This window comes from Acyrthosiphon pisum, chromosome A1 (genome assembly GCF_005508785.2).
Source record: "Acyrthosiphon pisum isolate AL4f chromosome A1, pea_aphid_22Mar2018_4r6ur, whole genome shotgun sequence".
Taxonomy (NCBI): domain Eukaryota; kingdom Metazoa; phylum Arthropoda; class Insecta; order Hemiptera; family Aphididae; genus Acyrthosiphon; species Acyrthosiphon pisum.
Window position 1 is genome coordinate 34,102,465 of NC_042494.1, and position 23,648 is coordinate 34,126,112.

General features: G+C 27.4%; 1 protein-coding gene across 1 annotated transcript in view; it reads left to right on the forward strand.

Moving 5' to 3' along the window:
* Nucleotides 1-7,396, forward strand: part of LOC100568467 — a 76,487-nt gene extending 69,091 nt beyond the window's left edge. The window contains exon 5 of the mRNA XM_003241668.4: nucleotides 6,924-7,396. The gene's annotated coding sequence lies outside the window, so the exon portion shown is untranslated. The remainder of the gene's footprint in view (nucleotides 1-6,923) is intronic.
* Nucleotides 7,397-23,648: the final 16,252 nt, after the last annotated feature.

Here is a 23,648-nt window from a genome sequence, read left to right on the forward strand (position 1 = left end):
CCCCATGGGAATTTTACTGCATGTACGTTTATATATTATTAGCGATTACAGTTCCCGGTAAAACTTGCATTCACTTCACCATAAATAAATCTCAAGGTCAATCATTGAAATGTACGGGACTTCTACTTGATCGTATGTGCTTCTCTCATGGACAATTATATGTGGCATGTTCAAGAGGCGGTGACCCGAAAAATCTCTACATTTATTGTCCGAATGGAAAAACAAAGAACATCGTATATCCTCAAGCATTAAAATGATACAGATTATTATATAATTTTTACAAATAAAAAAAAAAAGATATCGTTCTTATCGATCATGCCATCTTTTCATTTTTGTATTTGTATTTTGCTCGTATTGGCTTATAAACGGACAGTTTCCATAGAAACATAATAATTATAAAATATACATTAAAATATTTACATGCAGTCGTCTCGACCTGGTGACCGAGAAAGACATCGAGTGGGTTTTTCATGTCGGTTCTGACCTTCCTCAGATGTAGCTGAATATCTATGTTGAATTTCAAGTCAATCGGTCGGGTAGTTTTCGAGATCATAAGGATAATAGAAACCGCCACTTACTTTTATATATATAGATATAGAAAAATATCTGATCCCATGCAATTCGTTGCCCATTAAAAATACCAACGATATATGAATAATTTGTTTTTTTATACCATAACGGTTACCATAACAACAATTTTAAATTTTTAAACCAATAATTATTATTATAATAGCTTCAAAACCCATGGAAACCATTTATAAACAAAAATGTCCATATAAAATATCAAAATCCCTGTTTGACCACCTCCCGGGGTTGGTCCTCTCCCTTTTTAAATTAGTCTATCTTCTGCTCAGAGGTATAATATCTATCTATGTATATAAAAATATCTGATCCCGTTCACTTCGTTGCCCATTAAAATTGCCAACTCTATAGGAACAATATGTGTTACATATCACCATGGAAACCATTTATATACAAAACATTCCATCGGAAATTTCAAAATAATATATAATTATAGTTGCCAAGGTAATACGGAGACACACACGGACGGAAATCTCAAAATAATATATAAATGGTTGCCATGGTAACATGGACACACACACTGACACACATACATTCATTTTTATATATATAGATAGATATATTATATAGACTGACAAAAAATAATAATATAAATCAACAAAGGCCATGTCGCCAGGTGTTCACTTAAAAGACCATAACTCCGGAACCACTTATCGTACAGCGTACAAACTTCACAAAAACTATCTAAATATTAATTTTAATATTCCCTGAAATTTTTATCGAAATCGGTTTGATGGTTCTTGAGTTATAAAATTTATTCAAAATGTACAATTATTTTTATATATATAGATACCCACGCGTGGCTTGCAATGTCAAATCGACCGATTCTCACATTCATCCGAATAATCTATCACTAAATATATTGTTCATGTCTATTGACTGCAATTATTAACACTATAACAAATGTGAAGCAAGGAGGGACTGTGGGAGGGTGAGAGAATAATCTGTTCAATAGTTTGACCGTCATGGACTTATGGTCCATACTGTATGGTATGTCATGACCATTAATAATTTCAATACATTTCGTCTGTACAATATTTACAGCTCATATGTCGACGCACGTCGTGCAAAACAATTTTTTTTAAATTCATTAATTTTATGAGTATCCACATTCTGTGTTATCTTTCTAATAGTCTATATAGTATATAATATTATTTGTGCACATACTTATCTCGTTTTATCCCGTTAGCTCAAAGCACTTTAAGGGTACCAGTGTCTCAAGATCTTCATCAACATAATATACTATCCTATTGACATTTATTATTATGTAGAAACTCTCATTATGACATATTATAACTTGTGGAAATGTGCATCCAGAAATCAGATACATTCAGGTCCAATATTACAGCGATGGCGTTGTTGGTGAAAGCTTTTGCGTAATTTCAAATGATTCCGAAATTATTCTGCACGTGACATTTGTAGGTGATCGTTGTAAAACTAAAATACGTGTGTGTGTGTGTGTGTGTGTGTGTGTGTGTGTGTGTGTGTGTGTGTGTGTGTGTGTGTAATATATTAATATATTATGTACCATTGCAATTTTTCACGCGTGTTTGATGGTTATGATTATTATTATACTATAAGAAATGAAAGAAATCTCAACTTTTTAAAATTAAATTAAAATGGAAAATTCTTAAGAAAGTTATAAGTTCAGTTCAGAAAAAACTTACTATTGAATTTTATATCACAAATATGTGTTTTGAAGGCACGTCACATGATTTGCATGTATAAAGAAAGGAAAAAAATCGTTGAATTTAAATCAAATTATATAATATTATATTTAAATAAAATTATGGACTAGAATCTAACTTTTTTAAGTTTTCCCAACAGTAATTAAATCTAGCTGTAAAAAACATTTTTCCTAATTTCGTTGATCGTAAGTCGTAGCATGCATGTTGGTATTATATATATATATGTATGTATGTATATATTTAAATTATATGTATGTAGGTAGGTAGGTACAATATAGGCGTAAGATGTTGGCAAAGGTAAACATTTTTTGTCATGGTGAGAAAAAAGGTGAATTTAATTTATATTTTGTCTGGTTTTTTTTGTATCATACTTTTGTGTCTAGGGTTTTTTTATTTTCAGTTAAAAAATTGATAATTTTAAACATACATGATATATAACTACCGACCAAATTAACATAAATAAATTTAATTTCTTTCTAGCGTAAAAATATATTATTTATTTATCGCCATACTAATAAAGAACTAACCGATTAATAATTAGTACACGTTTTACAACCCATTGCATGGATTAAAAGCATATTTAACGCTGTACTGACATGACATATGAGAACACCTTATAATTTCTTATAAAATGTTTTTAATAATGTATTCAAATTCTTAAATTTCCAATATTTTCGCTATTTCATATATATCTACTATTATTGTTTGTTTCCTCACGATTATGTATCTCAACAAAATATGTCTATTATAAATGAGCGACATACAATATAATAATAATAATAATAGGTTTGTTATTATAGGTGTTATCATTAAGTCAGCGCCTTTTGTCTAGAAAATGCATGTACTAACATGTTTAATTAACATTCATTGTCTATATTATTGAAAAGGCATGTCAAGATTGGTAATTAAATTGAAATACAATATCCAGTGACGTACTTCCTTTGGAAATGTTCACAGCTATGTTTTTAAAACACTAACGCCAATCGACATAATATTAGGTATATAATAGGTACTTACTAAACGATGGTCAATAACTAATATTTTAGATATTTTAAAACATGCTATTTATTGCAATGATGCAAAATACAGAATGAAAAAATTATAACTTTATAACCAATAGACACTTTATAAACAATAGTTTTACTATAATAAATTAATATGGTATAATAATTTATACATTTTTTGAAACAAAGATTTATAAAATATGGCACAAGTATAGTTAACATTATATTATTTAAAAATCATACAGATACGATTATAAAATATTATGTACGTGCCGGGAACATATAATATTAATACGTGCGCCCGATCACCGATATAAAATGTGTGCTTAGTAAAGTGACTGAAATTATACATATCTGATTGAGAGTGCAGCGGTGTAAGTAGCTCGATCAGCAGTGGTTGGGATTGTCGGGTACATATCGACGTAGATTAAGGTGTGTTATATGTATATGTGTACCTATATAATATTATGTACGGTGGTTACAGAGTTCAAATAGTGCAATAATATATAATGCTTGTTAATACGAAAACAATGTACGGTAATTCAAATAAAAATATATAAAATTTACTCCTACAGGACGGGTAATAATAAAAATAAGATAGAATTGAGCGAAACGTAGTCTGGCCAGCTGGTCCTAGGCATATAAAAAATAAAATCACAGTTTACAAAAAAATATAGCTCATATAACGCGATGATTTGAACTGGGGATATTGCAAATAAAAAATATTTCGATTTACGCTCACAGATAATATAAATAATAATATTATGTACAAATTGAGAAAATAGGTAATCGCTCTGCCGTACGGTAGGTGTCAAGTTTACTTCGTCATTGCGTAAGTCACTGTAATGTATATTATGTTAAATTTTATTTCAATGATAAATCATTGCATAACTACTCAGAACGATTCTGAGCGAAAACGACGTGTCAGCCTATATTGCCAAGTATATTTTTTGTCAACTTATATTGCTATTAAAGTTATTTATTTATTTCAGTATTGGTAAACATTGCATTTGAAAATGTAATTGATGATTTAATAATTAAATCTGTGTTAAAAGATTCAAGTACCCACGAATAATAATTTTAAATTAGAAAAACATAAATAAAATAGTAGTTATTCTTGGGTTAAATATCTTATTTCAGCCAAATTTAAAAAAAATTATAGTTTCAGATTTTTCGTTACATAACAACTTACTTATGATGAACCTTGTATTCATATTTTCAATATGAGTTATACTTAGATAATTATCGGCACATTTTTGAAATTTTGACGAATTTTATAAAAATTTGAACTATAAATGTTTATAAAAACTAAATCGTTCCTATCCACATGTAATATTATAAATGGATATAATAATGACAAATTGTGAGGAATTATTTATTACATTTTTAAAACTTAGGTAAGTTTGCATACAAATACAAATTTCTGTCATAAATATGCACAATTAATGTTAAAATATTCACACTTCGTTTTAAAATCAATATATTAATCGTTTCGCCCAGAGTTTAAAATTTGGAGATTATAGCCCAAAATATAATATATAAAAAAAGTGGAAATTAGCACCAAGAATAGTGTATAATAATAATTTCATATTTTATACGTAACAATACTGGTTATATGTAACCAAGAATATAACATAAAAAAATCGCTGCGATTCGAGTTAAACAGCATTATTACAATAAAGTTATTAATAATTTTACAAAATGCGCAACACAAAAAAACTATAATATAAAAATTATAATAAGAAATAAAACAAGCGGTTGGGTTACCGACACATTTCTAAAACTAACAAATGTAAATAATCTGATGATTAACATACAGAACAATCAATACAAAAACAATTCACGATAATAAAGGTTTATTGTGTATTGTACTATTGCGTGTTGTGTGTCGGTGGTGTAGTAGCAATTATAATATGATGATTGTTTTGTGGCATAAGTAGTAAATGTTCAATTAAAATCAATGTTTTTTTTTTTTAGTTTCTCAAAATATATAGAATTAAACTTATATTTGTTTATATTTAAAGAAAGTTGATGGGATAGGTATTACAGGAGTCACTCCGCACTCGATAATTCGAAATTCAGGGGACCGAGTTAAAAATTAGATTTATAGAGATTTTCGTTTTAGTGAGTGTTCAAATAATCCGCGATCACTTTTTTTTTTTGTCGGCTATCGATAAACACTTGTACTCTACGGGACCAATATTGCGACTGACTACATTTTATTGGATTTCAACAACGGTTTACTGAGGTTTATTTTGGTTAAATAATACAATTATTTAAGTTTAGATTAGGTAGGTAAGGTACGATAACATTTATAAGGTATGATGATATTTAACCACCGTCGTTATTAGTTTCATTGCGAGTACGTCAAATAGATTGTACATAATCTTTATATGTACATACATATGAACTTACATAATATAATAATCGCGTTTAAGGAAGTTTTAATTATAGAGGTTCGTGAAAAAAAAATCGAATTGTAGAGTGTGTCCCACCGACAGACATTTCGAATTATCGTGGGAACCGGAATACATGTATTTTCTTCTAATTATAGAGGTTTTCTCAGGGGAATCAGCATTTAGTTCGATTTATGGAGTTTTTCGAATTATCGAGTGACTACTGTATATATATATATTCAAATTAAAAATTTAATTGTGGCTTTGCTAACAACAAAACAGTCAAAACGTCAACTATATTTGCAACTTATGAATTTACAACAGTATTTGCATTCTAAAAGTATTTGTATAATCAGCGTAAATAGAGGGGCTCAGAACCCCCCCCCCCCTTATAACCACTTTTAGGCTCCTAATCGATAAAAAAAAATTGTTATGTGTTAAATAAATATAAATAAACGATTATTACATAAATCTAAATAAAATATATTTATATTGTAGATGTTTATATATATTTTTATTATATTATTTACTTTGTATATGAGGAGAATTGAAACATACATCAGGTCGACTATGATCCAAAACAGGGAACTGGCTTTAATAATTATAGAAAGAGAGAATTATCTAACAAAGTGATCAATAGTGATAATTTATAAATCTTTCTACCTAAAATAATTTAAGTTTATATATCTACACTTATAAAATGTATATTATTTTATTTTTTACTTTTAGTTTTTATAGACGAGGAGGGAGGTGCTTTTACTGTATGGTTTGTTTTCCACATTAATTTTACAGTACTCCCTTGGATTACTAAACTCAAGTGACGCCCTTGATTGTCAGATGGGAGGGGAGGGGGTTGGAGTGTTTGTGCGGTTATTTACCCCCGTTGCTTATTTTGAACTTTGATTTTCTAAGCGTCTAGCCCACGTAACTACGAAGTCCTAGTTCCATCCATGATCTTGATGTATGCAGACTGCGTATAATATATTATAATACACAATATATGTGTGGACAAATTAATATACGTTAATATTTAGTATGATATATTGTTATAAAGAGATAAAATTCTATTTTTTTTAGCAACACATTTAAATAATATTTACTATAATACTGATTATTTTGTATCTATTCCATAACATTTTATACTATTGCTACATAACATCATAACTAACAATATTATTATAATAATGTATTACATAATTGAATAAATAATATTATATAACTAACCTATTTTATGTTTATATATTATTTTTCAGATGATATGGGACAAACATCATTTATAAAATAGCTGCGAAGTCATACAATAATGATGAATTGTTTATCACTACTCTTTTGCTGAATTACAGTTTTTGAGTTATCATGAATATATCTATATAAACATAAGTGTTAATTAAATCTTCATACAATACATTTTAGGATTCACATTTTTTTTTTTGTAAATTATATTACATTTTTCGTTTAAAATGAAGTATTTACTAAATTTAATGTTGTAGTGTACCAGATAAATGAGAATATAAAAGAAAAGGATAAACATGGTTCCGAATGAAATTAGAATTTCTTTAACATAAATTATCTTTCTATAATACTAAGAATTTTGTTATCCAATTCACCTTATAAAATTATAATTGTGTTTTAATTAGACAAAGCTAAATATTGTGATTCCTAAAATAAATGTTTTTTTCTTTATATATATTATTAATCATTAATTTATTATTTACGTTGAAATTAAATATTTTTAAAAATTGTACCAATTTTATTTTATTATTATTACCATAATATTGTTTTAAATACTTATTATTTTAATTTAAAAAAATTTACGATAGTTATATAGTTAACTAAAAAATGTTTTATCAAAACTCGTTTATGTTATTGTTTGAACCATGTTATTTACCAATTGTATTGTTACGATAAAAAAATCACCATTATGTTCTTATGTTATAGAAAAAAACACGGAGAAATAGGTGAAGGAAATACGCGTATGGCTTTACGTCCAAATGTATCTATGAATGAACACAGTATATTTACAAAAAGTTCTTTTTATATTTTCCCGGACAAAGTGCCATACTTTTATTTTCCCATGTATCTTTCTTATTATTTAATGTATATAATAATATAATATAATGATATGTTTTAATTATTAATTACAATGTTAATCAGTGTGACTCCTATGACACGAAGCCGGCCACTCGATTAATGTCCAGTATTGTAAATAATTAGTTTTGAAAATATAAAAGTTGTATTGGAATATTATAATATAATGTTGAACAGATGATGAAACAATGTGGTGTATGTAATTATTATATTTCATTGCATTTCAGATTTTAGGACGTGACGACAGCATATTCCATTATAGTTAGTTGCGCATTAGTTTCGCCGTATACGAACGTCTGTTGAAAATAAAGTAATTTATTATTCTATTACTTATAGTAAGTTATAATGTATCTGTAAATCTAATGCTCTGGTAATTGGTTTAATTAAAAAATAAAACGAATTTATGACTTTATGGGACGACGACGGTAAGTTGTACCTTATATAATATAATATATAAGTAATGACACTTAATTTTTGAGTAATATTATCAACGACCCTAACGCAATTATCGGGAGTTTAAAGCCATTCGTGCAACACGGAAAAGGCATAACTGGATAAATTAACGGTACATGGCACTAATGAAGGAAATTAGTGATGTGTCTCTGGAACAAGCCATATCAAATACCTGCAGTGCCTATCCATTTTATTGGGCCAAAGCTATGTGGTTTCGTAAACCGATAACGAATCGTCGTACCTACACGTATCTGAGCACACGATACTATACTCTGAAGCATTGTCTGCAACAATCTTGCGACCATCGAATGATGTGACAGATGTGCCGCCGACGGATAATTCGATAGGAATTTATCACGTAGAGCCATATGTCTTGATTTATAATTGTTGTACGCATGTAAAATCCTAACCGCGTGGTTCGACTGTTTTCCGGGAAAAAAAGATTTGCTCAGCGATGATGCGGAAGTTCAAAGTATTAATTCATTCCGACCGACATTAACCTGAAATACCAAAATAATAATAATAATTTTTTTAATTTTTTTTTTTATCATTAAAAGTACAACATTGGGCCATTAGTTACATAGTTTATTTTACATTATGAAAACAAATATAAACAACACATTTTTTTTTTTTAATACAATTATACGAATTTGTTTATTTGAGAAATTAATGACGTTTAGGTTCTGTTCATGTTTGTATCCATATGCGGTGTCAAGGTTCTGAGATATGCTATGATCAATCCGATCTTAATTGTATTTTAGACAGTCTGTGATTATGTGTTTAACAGAAAGTTCGATTCCACACGTTTGATTGATGGGGGGGGGGGGGGGGTCCTCTCACAGGTTAATCCATCGATAAGTATCAATTTTGATATAATTTAATTTGGTGTTTCAACCCCCGTGATATTGCAACTAAAATACAAAACAACCTCGATAAAGCCACCGACTTTGGCACACATATAACCGTCTTGTGCGTACCTAATCACTCAGGTATAATATGCTATAAAATAGCCGACGAAAAATAATAATAATGTAATATTATGTTGTGTTGATTTTTTTTTCACTTCGTGTACGGTATCATCAGTCATAACGTACAACGAACCACAGGTTTGTGAGAGGTAAGCATAGACACCCGCCTAAAGTAACATGTGGTTAGATTTAAATCCAAAAATCTTTTATTTTAAGTTGCTATATTTTTTTCTTGAATTTCGTTGTTAGTTGTTACGTCGTTTTAATTAATCAAAATAAATGTGTATATAATGCATTTATTATAGTGCAATATCCAGATAAATATATCTTGATCGTAACTACAGTATATAATATATATATCATGTGGCTAAATCAGAAAATATCTACTGATCTAATTGTGATTGTCATCTTAGATGACTTCATATTATGTATATTATATAGATGATTTAAATTCGGTATTATTCCATAATTATTTTCAGTTTTGAATAATTTATATTTGAATAAAAGGTATCCAAGTCCAAGTGTATTTTAAATTCTATTATTTTTGGAATATAAAAAAATTTTATATTTCACTATTTTTAAAATTACATTTTCGTTGGAATTTTTTTTCACAGTAACTTCCTCGTTTATTTATATAAAGCTCTATAAGATACAAGTTCAGATTTTAATCTTAATCCATATCTATATTTTTTTATATAGACATATTTTTGTCTTATTTAAGTATATATATTTTTTGTTATAGAATATTGAGTGGTAACTTCATGGGTGTTAATTGTTTAAAATAGTATAAGGGTAATAGAGCTTTCACTATTGCACTGCTGCTAAACTAGTTGAAATTGCCGTAGACAACTTAACATGTTAGATTATTTTGATAGTATGTATACAAATTAAAATTACGCATAGTTACATTAATTTTAATAGAATGATAAATACATTATTTCGTATGGTTAAAGTGTTAAAGTACGTATTTCTTGCATTCTCAAACAATGAAACAGTACGACATCATCATACAGCATCCATATGCTACAGGAAAAACATACCAAAATAAATTTTAAGTACCTATCTATATACAATTGTACAAAAAAAAATAAAATAAAATAAGGAAAACGTGTATTACGTTGTCAAACAAAATTCTATGGAGGGACCTGGTGTAGCGCGATGGTTGGCGGCAGTCACTAATGTGTTTTGAGGTCTTGCATTGACCAGCGTTTCTAGCTCCTGGATGGATGACCATACGAGTTTTTACTGACGAATCTTCGTCCCATATATACGTGTTCCAAAAAAACTGTCCCCTACCCTACGGTAAAAACCTACTAATGCCCATAAAATTTGTTCCTTCAAAAAAAAAAAAAAACTCTATAAAGATTAAATTTTGTTCTTCAATTACACGTGTAAAATTTGAAATGTATAAAAATCAAAACCAATGTACGTAAGCTACATTTTCTATAACGTTTATCTAGTTCTAAAAAAATGACAATTGTAATATTTAATATTTAGCTATTATAATTTTATATTAATTTAGTTTCCCTTAATATATATATAATGTGTTAATATATTAAAACAATTAAACTGTTTATTGAAATATATTTTTTGAAACCACATTATATTTTATAGTTTACAATACAATCACTCAAAAAAAGATAAATGTCATAAAATAATAAAATGTATGGTTTACGAATTTTCTTTTGGCTTTTATGAAATACGCGCATGATTTTAAATTTATGGAGTAAGTTTTATTGTCATATGGATAATATCACAATATAAATACAGCGATTGAAATCATTAAAATGTTATGTGAACTATTAAATACGTTTACATAAACTAATCACGTAAAAAACAATTATAAAGTTATTTTAATAAATTGTAGTTCATAGCGTAAAAAAGGTAGAATGAAGGTGATTATAAAAAAAAAAACTATTTAATTAACTGTTGTTTATTATATCCTACATATTATATTGTATTATGTAATAATATAATATATTGTATGAAAATATACAGCAATAAGAATAATATTAATATACTTAAGTAACACTGACTGACCTTACATAATGCCACTCTCTATCTCAACTTTTTCTATGATTATGTTCTTTTCTCGAATAATTTTCTAATCAAATCCGTTCTTCATTTCTTGTATAAAAATATGACCTTTATATTGTGAATATACGTCACGCTTGATATACGTTTCCCAGTGATTTTTTGAGCGTCAAGTCCTGAAAAACTTCGAACGGGACTATTTTTGTCTTGTTTTGGGAAAGTAATCCTGTTTTAATTCCGTTATCTATATCATAATATAATTGAATGATAAAAAGAGAAGTTTGCACACTAGACAATATTTTTACAGTTTAATGTTAAATAAAAATTATAAATTTTCATTTATGTGGAACGAGAATCGAATGAGACGAGCAATATTGTAACCGATAACAATGAGACATGTCTTGATGACTAATGTATAATGCAATTAAAATTAATATTTAGTAACAGTATGTTATTTTAATAAAGGGAGATTTTGTTATCTCCAAAATATTTTTAAAATATGAAAATAATTTTACAGTATTTTTTTAGCTGAGACAAAATTGTTTTTTTTTTTTCAGTTTTAGGAGAAATTCAGAACACTGCTGTTATAAACCCCGTTGTGTCCGTCTATCCATTAGATACGACTTTACGAGTACATAAATACGATTGTGTATTACTTACTTAATATTATGTTCATTCAGTGTACATAGTTACTTTAGTTGCTATCCATAGTTAAGATCGTGAAAATTATTTAACAGTTCTAATCAAAGTAAATTTATACTAGCAAATATTAGAAATATCGAAATATTGAAAAGCGAATATCAATATTAGACAATATTAAAAATAGGTGTGACATTAAGAGTGAGCTTTCCAAATTTGTTTTATTTTAACACGGACTTTTTTAGACTCTGAGTGGAGCGAGGAAGCTAGTGGTTTTACAATGGTGTTTATTTATTTTTATTTTTATTTTTATCCTGTACACAACATTTCTACAAAAACGAATGCTTTGATTTCAGCATATTATAGTATCTTATCTGTTAGAAAATTGGATCAAGGTGGTACTTTAGACAGGTACTTTTGATTTTCTGAATAGCTATTTAATTCCACGAGAAAAACCACCGAAAAATTACGAAAAAACCACTAGAAACGGGATTTTAATTTCTAACGCTTTGTATATTACCATAGAAACGAATAAAAAATAATAATATTAATTCAACTTACAGGCTATAATAATATGAAATATCCAGACTGACAAACCGTCTCCGCTCTTAATCGTTTGTCTTATACAATGATAGTATATCATTTAATTCAAGTTTAATACTATTCATTATACATTGACCCACTTGTACAGCAGAGCATTCACTTATCCGCTTTTTTAAAAAAAATATGGTCATCCGACTATTAACATTTTATTTACATTAGTTTTTTTTTACATAAATATATATGGTTAAGATATAATTTATAACAATTTATATAATGTTTGTTAATATTTCTTTAGTAAACAAAAACAACCTAATTAAAATATTTTTATCACTCATAGGACGGCGCATCGTGTAGGCTAAATTAATACACTCATGTGCAGTAACAAAAGTTTCATATTATTATTATCAAGGGAGTAAGGGACAAAGGCAATAGCTATATTTTATAAGAGTAAGATAATTTTTAATATAATTATTACTTAGATTTCAAATTTTAATTTAACAAAATACCTACCACTAATTATTTAGGTATTATTACTATAATAGTGTTTTATTAAATATATCACCATAAATATACCTATCATATTTTTTACACTTAATTTATTATTAGCAATTGCCTGATTTTTATTTATTTGATTCTGAGCGGAGTGATAAATGTATTGGTTTTACAATAATGTTTCTGTATTTTTTACTGTTAAACTCCATTGAGAGCAGTAAAAATGCTCTAATCTTCAATATTTCGAGTACAACGAAAGTACTGTTTGAAATACTTAGAAAAAAAAATAACAAAAAAAAAAAAAAAATGGGAATATTTAGATTAAATCGATTTTGTTACTTTATTGTTTTTTTTTTTTTAAATGTAAAATACTAGAGAGACTAGGCAATTGTACTAATGATTTATACTAGAACATTCTATACAACCTTTCTAAAATTTTTTAACTTTTTGTACTAATTAATATTTGTAGATTTTTGTACGATTTCATCTATGTTTGTAAGTAAGAAACATTAAAACTTTACAAGGTTCTCCATAAGTTTTTTTTTCATCCAAAAAATATTGAAAAAACAGTCATACTTTTTTTTAGTCACTTTCAATGTTGAAAAAGTCTTCAAAATCATGTAAGTTTCAAAAAATAATTTTGTACTTGAATCATACATTTTAATATCTTAGCTTAAAGCTTTTGTTTAAATAATTCAATTTATAAATACAATATAGTGACTTTCTCAGTATTTATTGTTTGTCACGTCAGAGGCTTATATCTAACTTTTGTATGGGATCAGTAGAAAAAACTTTGACCCATGCACCAAAAATAAACGTTTTAAAGTAGTTATAATAGCCTAAAAAAAAGGTCATAAGTGTATGAAAAAATAATTTTAGGGAAGAATCAAGACTCACAAATTCAAAATACTAGTGACGTCTATGCTTTATGTTGATCCATTTATATATTGCACTCATATCAGTCTGTCATGATTTAAACTGCCTAGGTATCGAGTATCGCTATCAACGTGTAGACCATGTCACAAATGCAAAATTAAATTTAACGACGTACGCGTGTTTTTGCAAAACAAAAAACAGACATTTAAAAGTGGTTTGAGAATAAAATAATCATAAAGTTTATAGAGAATAATATTTTAGAGTCAATCTTATGGGGGATTAGTATTTTTCCAAATATACAGCTAATTATAAAAGGCACTACTTTAAAAAAAAATAAATGTTTTCAATAACTGCCACTCTTTTTTATAACCAATATTTCAAAAATAACCAATGTCATTACTCGTTGTCTACTATTTGTTGTTCTCTATAAATGTAATACTAGGTAAATATTACTCTAAAATCAATAATATGTATTGCCAATTTGTTTGTTTTGCGTGAATAAGGTTTTTCTGTTAAAATTTATCAATAAAATGGCTTTTGTAGATAATTAAGTGATCGGCAATTTTATTTTACTTTAATTTTTTTATTTCAGTGTAATTCAAAATTATAATACAAAAATAATAATAATAATATTAAGATCAGATACGTATACCAACGGAGCTAAGCTCGTATCTGGTATACGGAAACGATTGTCTAAATATTGTGGGAAATAGTATACAACAGTGACTAATGTATGTTTACAAGAAGTATAAGTTTACCTTCCGACCAAATTTGTATATTACTGATATTTATTATAATATAAAATATGTACATTGTTTTATGCATATTATGAAGAAAATTATTATATTTTTAATCTCTTTCTAAAGAAAACTTTATTTCATCAAAAAAAAAAAAAAAGCCATATGGGTGACCTATACTCTCACATCCCATTTGTATACGGCCCTGTTTTATGTTAATATATTATGTAATACATTGTAACCAATGTTAATAATTACAAAACACTATGTTTTTTTTAGTAATTTCGATAACGAAACTTATTAAAAATAATTAAAAACAATCAATTTTCAATGAAAGATATTTCACTCTGGTTCTTATCTTGATAGCAAAATGATGTCTTTACTTAATATGTTTGTTTAAATTTAACTTAAAATTTCAGTATATTTTTTCATGAAAATAGATCGTTTTCATATCTATACAATTGAATAATATATTCTCTTTTAGAATTTGTTAAGAACATAACTAATGTCACAATAACAAACAGTTTTGTTTAATATTAACTATAGTTATCATTAAATTTTTTTGTAAAGTTTATAGGCCTACTTAGTAACAATGTAACATCAAACATTATCACAACTAAACGTTAACAATTACATGTATATTGTATATTGTAAATTTAATAGATTTTAAAAAATAATGGTTCGTAAAATTGTATCTTATAACTAAGAACAACAAACTGGATTTACTGATATCTGGTTCACTGTATAATATATTTATAATCACAAATAAGACAATATGAAAACGAAAAGGTGTATTTTAGAATATTACCTAATCAATGTAAGTATAATATCAGATACTATTGACTGGAATTTACAAATACTTTATAGAACATACTAGGTTGCATAGTAAGTAATAAGAACCATATTTTAGTAAAATAAGTTGTTACTTTGGTTCAGGCTAATGAAACAAATATGCTGATAGGTACCACAAAATCATTATTTTAATAAAGGCGCATTCACAGCTACGTCGTTTGTCGTATTGTACGAGGACTTGGTTATTATATGGTTACGACTGGTAACCAATATAGGTTGAGTTAAAAGTTAAAAGTTAAAAGTTAAAAGTTGAGTAGTAGTCAATTCTTGGTATACTCGGTTGCACCTTGGTTATTACACGATACCAAAAAAGTAATATCCAATCACAATACGATTTTATCGAAACGACACGACACAACACACGACGCAGCTCTGAATCCGGCTTGACACGTTATAAAGTGGATTTTCACTAGATATGTGTACGTGTACGTGCATAAAAATACTTTTCAGTGATTGATTGGTATACATGGTTAGCTTTTGGTGGTATACCAGAATGTTATACGTTCTTGCCACAGACTTACCATTTATACCATGAAGTTAGATCCAGTTCAACTTTTAAGGTGTACACGGCTCTATATTAATAACAATATTGATAACATAAGAATATATGAAGTAACTAATATGTTACCAATCCAAACCTATCTAACCCATATTAACCGATGTGAAACGTTTGTGAAACCGTCCATAGCGAACGTTTCCGGTCAATATATGCACGTAAACGTACACGTATGTAGTGGAAACCCACCTTTACTGTCACGGAAAGCAAAATAGTGAATTACCTCTACCAGGGTGTCGGTCGTACGCGAATATAAAGGGGGATTCACACGACACGACGAGGTATGAATCCCCCTTAATCAATGATCTGGACACGGACAAGACGTGTACTTTAATTTCAGGTTTGTTAAATTTTAATAAAATATTTCTGTGTAAAATTATCGTTGATCGATTTTTTTTTTACTTTGGAGTAGATAGTTACAATACCTTTATATGAATCCTATCTGAATGTACTTAATTATTAATCATTGAGGATCGTAAGAAATAGTGAATCAATCTTAATGACTCGTGAGAACTTCACTGGAACCGGTTGGATTATTGTATTTTTGTTTTCAAAAGTACGTACAGATATTATATTATCAATGGAAAGTTTTGTACGACAAAAGTCATACGCTTTTAATTTATACAATATAGTTTTTAGAAAAAATAATACATGTACATCTCAGGCACTGCAGATGTCCAATTAGTTCAATTATGTTTCAATTAGGGTTCCATTAGTACAAAACTGCGTACAATTTAATTAGGTATCTAATAATAATGTTTCATCATCTATGGAAACATTTTGAACAAATTAAGTCAAGTACATTTGAATGGGTATTTCTTTTAAAAATTAAGACATTTAATAGTTATAATAGTTAGTATAACACAATAGTATTCTAGAAGGAAAAAAAAATAAGTGTAAAATATCTTTTATAGTAATAACTCAAACTATATTGTGAAATATACAATTAAAAATAATATACAGATTGGTTTTAACTCAGAAATTGGAAAAAAAAACATGTAATATTGAAGTGCTATTAAGAAAATAGCTACCACCTCTGTTTTCTAAACGTTTTCAATAATCTAGTTAACCTCTAATTAAATACGAACTTATTAAGATATAATCAAAATTGCTCAAACGTTATAAAGAAACAATAGTTTCTTTGTGACACTAACTTGTTAAATCTATAGAGAGAATGACAGAGATAAGTGTCTGTTTTACCATATAGGTATTCAAGATACGACTTCTATTCGATCAGGAAAAAAAAACATTTTTTACAAGTACATTGTTGGGAGCGACTTAACAAGTAAGACCGCAGCCACGACAATAAAGGATTACGAGTGCTATAAATTTCGGGCTTATGGATCAACGACAATGATTAACGAATAATAGCTTTTTTTTCAAATCTACCAAATTTATATATGACATCAACTGGACCAAAAGCCCAACCTATTAAGTACAAATTGAGAAAACTTCTCTTAGAATTTGTGTTTTGCCTTTGCTTATCATTTTCCAGCAATCAAGTTAATTTAGAACATAATATAAAATATAAGTTTAGTAAATTTGAAATGGAACTGGTCGTAATGATAATAATATGTTACATTTGAACTGACAGTATCAAAAAAATAATAATAATAAATCTACACGTACTTAGGTAACTAGGTAAAGTGTATGTTGTATGTTAATTATTAGTTGGATACGGTCAGTTACAGAAAATTAATTATGATATTCTGAACGCTGAAATAGTGTATTTATTTTATGTTGTCTTATATCCAAAACAATGTTATATGGAAGACATCTTATCTAATTTTGTATTTAACTAAATTAAGAAGACTAAAAATCAAATAAATCTATCTCAAATATGTCTATTTTTCTTTAAGTAATGTTTCACACTCAGCGTACAAACAAAACTAATGAAATATTTGAACACAGCAGCCATTCCTAGCATTTCCCAGGTTATTTTCTCATTTAATTTTACAGGATCCCAGTTATTTTAACAATGTGATTCTATAAACTACTCACAAATTATGATACAGGTATTATTAATTAAATAAGAACGTGTATAAAAGATAATATCTGGGCTTGACTATTTCGCGATTGATAAGTGATTAGGTAAAACCTATACAGGCATGTAAATACTGTTATACTTAAAAATAATTAAATGTATGTAAAAAAAATACCATTCCTCAAATAACTATTTTAAAATGTTAATGATTAAATAAATGAGGTAAATCGATTTGAATTGTAAAAAAAGTCTTCAACTTGTATTATATTATCACACATTGTTTCATTATTTCGTTAGTAAACTTCGCTCAATATAAACAAACCGTTAAAAAAAATAACTATGTTGTGAGTAGCTTAAACTTTTTGAAAATACTGTAAGAAATCAATATCATATTATCGTACAATCGTGTTTGTCCGTTCACTTATAGTCTTATAGGGGTTGAAACGAAGATAGGTAAATAAATGATTTATTCATAAGTACCTTGCACGCAGATCATTTTTGTCGAAGAGGTACTACAGTTATTGTAGCTATAGACACATCTATGTGATTTGATAGAACATATTAAATGGATATAAACAATAATAAAGAAAGTATATGTTCGTAAGGATTCAATTTCACAAACCAAAAACGAGAAATTATTATATATAGGTGTAATATACCGTGTGTCCGACAAAACAGGGTACACTAGCTGTATTAAACTACCCATATTACCCAGTAACCTATAAATAGTTTTGAATTCTGTTTGCGGGACACAAGACTAGACTATTGGATCGGCAATATCCCGCAGACAGAATTTCGAAATATTATGTATTACAGAGCACTAATTCGGGTAACCGAGTTATAGAGTGTATCCGGTTTTTGCGGACATACGCGTGATATAATATTATAATGGTATAATAATGGTAGATGATTAACTGTTTAGTACCGAGAAAAAGTAACGGGAAACGGTTTTTTGGCGGTTAGACGGTAAATGTCACACGGAATAAGATAAAACACCTGACGGTTATAACATCGAGCCATCAAAAAATATTACATGACTCTCGTACGTTCGGGCTGACGACTAATGGTCGGGTGAACGTCGGGCCGAATCGAATGGAACGTACGATTTCCCGAGAAAGTTTACAGTTCAAATGTCTGTGTGGAAACGACGGAAATGGCAGCGGGTAAAGTACGCCTAACGTCAACCACCGACTGATCAGGATAACGTTCGACACTTTAAAGGATCGCGAATGGTAATAATTGACGCGGTAGTGACGAAAAACGAGCGCCATTAAAATAATAAATTATTTTCCGAGCAAAAACATAATAACGGTATCGTAGGTTGATGGGTAAGGTGGGTGGGCAGGCAGGTGGGTAAAGACATGATAATAATAATAATATGTTACGACACACCAGACGTTTATTTGTCGAGAAATATTTTAATATCAACGGCTGCGTGACAGAGCTCATTAATTACATCAGAACAGTTTATTATTTTTTAACATAATTTTAACAAGATATTCCGAGAAAAAATGTTCATAAAATATTATATGAATCAAAACTTGTAAACGCATAATATTGTACCGAGAACTAACAATAAGGATTTATGTGAATTTATTACATCCATTATTTGTTATTAATAATAACTGAGATCATTGAATTTTTTTCGGCGTATTTTTATTTTGATAATGACAATGTTTTACTTTCTCAATTTTTTTGACACACATACATAGATATGGAATTTATTAAAAAATGGTATTGAAATTGATTAAGTTACACAAATATAAGAATTTTAATGAATATTTCATTATTATGATTGAGACAATAGCATTATCAAAAAGCATAAACAACCTAATAATAATAATATTATATTATACCATAGGTACTTAAATTATTTTGTAATTTTAATTGTATTCCGATGGAATGTGGGATCGTATAGTTATTATGTAGTTAAAAATTATACTTAATTTAACTTAAATTCTATAGATTGAACTTGTGATACGAAATATTAGGTAACCGATTATTGTACTCTGACTAACTTCTCAAATATTAGTTTGATACGTATAATATTATGCTTAAAACAGTTGAAATCGTGAAAACGCATTAGAGTTTAAATATTAATTTTAATATTGTCTTCCGTGTTACTTGAGAACTATAATAATAACCGTCAAAGACCAAAGTAAATAATAATTATAATACAGGTGCAGTATGATACAGGTGTATATGAGAAAATAGTTTCGTGTTCAAAGAAAATCGTTATTCTCGGTCTAAAAACTATCAATTTAATAAAACACTTCTTATCGTTATCGATTATTTTTTCTCTCGAAATAACTAAAACAAATACGCAGAAAATGTTAAATACATTATTATTGGATTAAAACTAAAAATACTGAGTATAAATTTCAATCAAATACTCGCCGCAAATAAAAGTAATGTAAATTTATGTTTGAATAGCTAATGTTATTAATAATTCGTTTGCTTTTATAATTTAGTTGAGAGACACGTGTGCGCCATTCAAGGACATTATTTTTAATTGCAAAACATTTAAAATTTAAATGCTTTTTAATGGCCGTAGCTCAATTTTTTTTAATAAAGAGTTTCCGAATACGTTTACTCTAATCGTTAGTGTTATAGTTATATTTTTATGAAATGGCCCCTGTCGTTCATGCAAAGCTACTACATACCAAATTGTTGACTACCATCATTAAGTATCTATTATCCATAAATTACAAAATAATTTAAAAAAATACAATATCTCGACTTTTTTAAAAGTGAAAACCAAAAGTTAAGCGTTTTAAATTATTGCGTAAACGCTGGTGTACGAGATTTTTAGTTAACGGTCGCTTATCTATTTAATATTACCACCCACACAAATAATATTAAATCAATTATTTAAAGTTTGACGTTCTAAAAACCACATACAGTTATTAAATGAGCGAAACGTCAATGATTCTTAATACTTACGTACTTTGTATTATATTTGGAGTTTTTTCCCATTGGAATAAAATATATGATTCAAAACCACTTAAAAAAACATATTAACTGTCAACTTTTTTATCGCGATACAAGCAGTTTATATTGAATATTCATATAGTTCAAACTAACTCAAAAGCGGCATCGATATTGTCAATATTATGATTAGAATACCATTCTAATGGGAGACATAAATAAAATAAATAATTGTTTGGTATGTATTGATCCCGTAATCAAACACGTTTCCTCTTCTATCATTAATTTTAAACCGTCCAATTCTTCCGGATTGTCTTCCAATAATTCATTATACTCTCAGAACCAAGCCATTAACAACACCTCTATATATAGATTATCTGTATAATATCCTACACCAAACCATCAATAAACACTTTAAAACAAATCCTCTGTTAGTTAGACTGTTCGACTGTTACAAATTACAATAGTGTTATAACTTATAATATACATAAACTCGTGCATAAAATGTTACTAAAATTAAATTAAATTAAAAAGCGCTGTACCTAATATGACGAATCATTAATATTTTTTATCACATTCACACATAAAAGTATAATGTGTGACCTAGGTGTATTGAGTAATATTATACTATAATAATCTAATATTATGTAAATAATTATTCCACTACTTAAAGAAAATACATAACATTCAAAACATTAAAACTTATCCATGACATTATATTATATTGTATACTATTTTGTAATGTTAACAAAATAATATCAATTTAACGGAGTGTACAAACAAAATGATTATCTATAGATTATAGGTGCTATGACCCATAAAAAAGTATATTTATCATTTAGGTTACATTTTATGAAGAGAACGTGTATTTCAAAAAAATAATGGTAATTATATGTGTCATAATATTATACATTATCATAAAAAGGTTTTTATGGTAAACTTATTTATTATACATAAAATATTTTTGTGTTTTATTCAAACAATTTTAAAAATTGTTACACATGGTTATATACGTAATAATGATTAATTAGATGTTATGATTTAGTTATGTATTATTCCAAAATTCAATCGTAGATTAGCAATACAAACATTATTTTAGATTCTGAGCGAATCGATGAATGCAATGATTTTACAATGATGTGTATTTTTTGGGGTCAGTAAAAATGTTTCAATTTTCTTCAACATCATATTTTCTGGTAAGCACTTTGGGTGGGGGGTCAAAATTAAAAAATTCTCAATAGTTTTCAAATGCATCAGGAAAAGCCAAAAAAAAATTAAGGAAAATCTTTTTTACGCTACACTAGGTTTTGAAAAAATTGATTTTGTTATTTATTATAACTTTAAATAAAATAACCGTAGATAGATGAAATATTCAATGAATGTTTTTACTTGCAATTCCTGTGCACCTTAAAACTTTTGAAATACTGCGACTCTTTTCACGCTATTTGAAGGAATATGAAAATTTAAAATTTTATCAGTTTGTTTTTAATTTATTGTAATAAAATATAATATAATAATATAATGTACCTCATAAGTTTCCATTTTATATAAAATTCCCCTTATGTTTCATTACATTAAACAAAAAAAAAAAGATTACCGAAAAGATAAATAAATGTTTTTATAAACATTTGAAGTTAGACATTACAATGTGATTATAAAATTAGTATAATGTTATTTTAATAATTTTATAAAATTATAATAACAAAATGCTATTTGGGTGGATATTCACCCGTAAATATTAACAATTTCTCATTTCTCTCAACGATTTTCTTATTTTGTTGTACTTCAAAAACTTTTAAATACAGGTACTTGAAATGTTTATCAAATGTTTATTTCATCTTTTTCAATACATGATAAATTTTTAAAATATTTTGACTCAATTTGAGTTATTTATAGACATTTTTATTTTTTTTTGTTTCTTATTCTATAAATGTCAATAAAATTGTATTCATTTAGTCAAAAAGATTGAACAAATAATTCAGGGTTCCTTATAAGTTTATATAATAGCAGTTCATAAATATTAAAGATCCATAAGAACTATTTTTGTTTTTATAAGTATTACAATTTTAAAGTTCATATTTCAACAAAATTTTCAAATTATTTTGTAGTAGAAATTTTAGAAAATGTTCAACTTAAATAGCTATGGGTTACAAATAGAAAACAAGGATTATCATAAATATTTCAAACTGTAACCGAAAAATCAAAAAAATATATAAATACCACAGTTATTTTTCACAGTTATTTCAAGCCCAAATTTGGACGAAATTACATATTAAAACCTAGAATAACGAGTTTTGTTATTTTGTTGTAATTTAAAAATATAATTCGTGGATACTTGAAACTTTTAGAGGAATGCAATTTTTTTCGGCTATTATTAATTTAATCAACTGTTGTACATGTAATGCCTATTAGTAAAATAAATTGCTTTAATCACAATAATTATATCATACAATTATTTAGTATTTACTTAGTAATATTATAAGCTGACTTCGCTCAGAACCACTTTTCGCATACAATATTATAATTGAACTAAAATTTAACACATCCATTACAGTGACTCTTTAGACACGTAATGTACAACAGAGCGTTAACCACTTATCCGAATTTTTTATTTGAAAATAAAATGTATGATTGCAATTCAGCTGATTATAGTCGAAAATAATGCAAAAAAAATATCGTACCTATGGTATGATGAATTGGAGGTATGTAAAGTATTACAAGAGAAAAAATTAACTTGAATAATATAAAACCTTTGATGTATTCTACGAACTTTGCATTAGTGATTCCATTTGTATTTATGTATGTATATTTAAATGTTTTGTTGTATT